Genomic DNA, 2,500 nt, shown 5'->3' on the forward strand with positions numbered 1-2,500 from the left:
ACTGTCCAGGCCAGGCAGGAAAATTTGTCGAGGGGACACGCTGACGAAACAGCGCTGGTTCAGGCACGGCGGGCAGTGTTGGAATCGGCAGCGCCGACGAAATCGGCAAAGTCGGCAGAATCGGCAGCGCAGATTTTTCGACGAACACGGGCTGGACGGTGGACTGTCCAGGCCAGGCAGGAAAATTCGTCGAGGGGACACGCTGACGAAACAGCGCTGGTTCAGACACGGTGGGCGCAGTGTTGGAATCGGCAGCGCCGAGAAAATCGGCAAAGTCGGCAGAATCGGCAGCAGGTGCTGGCGATGAGTCAGGACGGACTGGATAGTCCAAGGCTCGATGAGAAAGACCGCTGGTTTAGACACTGGGGCAGTGGCAGCCCGCGGGGCAGTGTCGGCAGATTCGGCAGCAGTGTCTGCCGATTCGGCAGCGTTGGCTTGTTGGCGCGGGGGGCCGATGCGAGTGGGGACTTGGGCAGCGGGCAGTGAAAGCAAGAGTTTCCCCGATGCTGCCGGGGAAAACGCTCCCCGGGATGGCCGGGTGAGATGACCCGGCGGCCCGCGACGGGTCATTCAATTCCATGCCCCGTCAACATAACTCCCGATGTACTGTTTGCTTTTTCGGAAGAAGAGATCCATCCCCCCATCCTCGGCCAGCCAAAAACGCTCCAATTAATGGCCGGGTGAGATGACCCGGCGGCCCGCGACGCGTCATTCAAATCACTGCCCTATCGGCTACAACTGCTGATGGGTGGGATTAGAGGCCTGCCATGGTGGTGAGGGGCGGCGAGGACCGTGAAAGCTAGAGTTTTTCAGAGGCTGCCGGGAAAAAGGCCCCTCGGGTGGCGGGGTGCGAGGACCAGGCGCGTCATTCAATTCTCTTCCCTATCAACTTGGCTCCCGTTGGCGGGATTGGAGGCCTACTGTTTGTTACAGGGCTAAAATCGTCAGGGGAAGAGCTGACGAAACAATGCTGGTTTGGATGCAGGGGGTAGTGTTGGAATCGGCAGCGCGGACAAAATCGGCAAAGTCGACAAAAAAGACTGTTGGTCTGGACATCGGGGCAGCGGCAGCCATGCCGACAGGGGGGGAAATCGGCAGCGCAGATTTGTGCAGCTGCAGGTTCGTCGGGGAAATCGGCAGCGCAGATTTTTCGATGAACATGGGCTGGAAGATGGACTGTCCAGGCCAGGCAGGGAAATACGTCAAGGGGACACGCTGACGAAACAGCGCTGGTTTAGACACGGTGGGTGCAGTGTTGGAATCGGCAGCGCCGACGAAATCGGCAAAGTCGGCAGAATCGGCAGCGGGTGCTGGCGATGAGTCTGGACGATTTATAGTCCAGGGCTTGATGGAAAAGACTGTTGGTCCAGACAATGGGGCAGTGGCAGCGCGGATTTGTGCAGCTGCAGGTTCGTCGGGGAAAATCGGCAGCGCAGATTTTTCGACGAACAGGGGCTGGACCGGCCGGGCCAGGCAGGAAAATTCGTCAGGGGGGCACGCTGACGAAAAGAGGGGCTGCGGAGTGGAAAATCGGCAGCGCAGATTTTTCGACGAACAGGGGCTGGACCGGCCGGGCCAGGCAGGAAAATTCGTCAGGGGGGCACGCTGACGAAAAGAGGGGCTGCCGCGTGGAAAATCGGCAGCGCAGATTTTTCGACGAACAGGGGCTGGACCGGCCGGGCCAGGCAGGAAAATTCGTCAGGGGGGCACGCTGACGAAAAGAGGGGCTGCCGCGTGGAAAATCGGCAGCGCAGATTTTTCGACGAACAGGGGCTGGACCGGCCGGGCCAGGCAGGAAAATTCGTCAGGGGGGCACGCTGACGAAAAGAGGGGCTGCCGCGTGGAAAATCGGCAGCGCAGATTTTTCGACGAACATTCGTCAGGGGGGCACGCTGACGAAAAGAGGGGCTGCCGCGTGGAAAATCGGCAGCGCAGATTTTTCGACGAACAGGGGCTGGACCGGCCGGGCCAGGCAGGAAAATTCGTCAGGGGGGCACGCTGACGAAAAGAGGGGCTGCCGCGTGGAAAATCGGCAGCGCAGATTTTTCGACGAACATTCGTCAGGGGGGCACGCTGACGAAAAGAGGGGCTGCCGCGTGGAAAATCGGCAGCGCAGATTTTTCGACGAACAGGGGCTGGACCGGCCGGGCCAGGCAGGAAAATTCGTCAGGGGGGCACGCTGACGAAAAGAGGGGCTGCCGCGTGGAAAATCGGCAGCGCAGATTTTTCGACGAACATTCGTCAGGGGGGCACGCTGACGAAAAGAGGGGCTGCCGCGTGGAAAATCGGCAGCGCAGATTTTTCGACGAACAGGGGCTGGATGCTGGACCGGCCGGGCCAGGCAGGAAAATTCGTCAGGGGGGCACGCTGACGAAAAGAGGGGCTGCCGCGTGGAAAATCGGCAGCGCAGATTTTTCGACGAACAGGGGCTGGACGCTGGACTGGGCCAGGCAGGAAAATTCGTCAGGGGGGCACGCTGACGAAAACAGGGGCTGCCGCG

The sequence above is a fragment of the Populus nigra genome, chromosome 2 (assembly GCF_951802175.1).
Source record: "Populus nigra chromosome 2, ddPopNigr1.1, whole genome shotgun sequence".
Classification (NCBI taxonomy): Eukaryota; Viridiplantae; Streptophyta; class Magnoliopsida; order Malpighiales; family Salicaceae; genus Populus; species Populus nigra.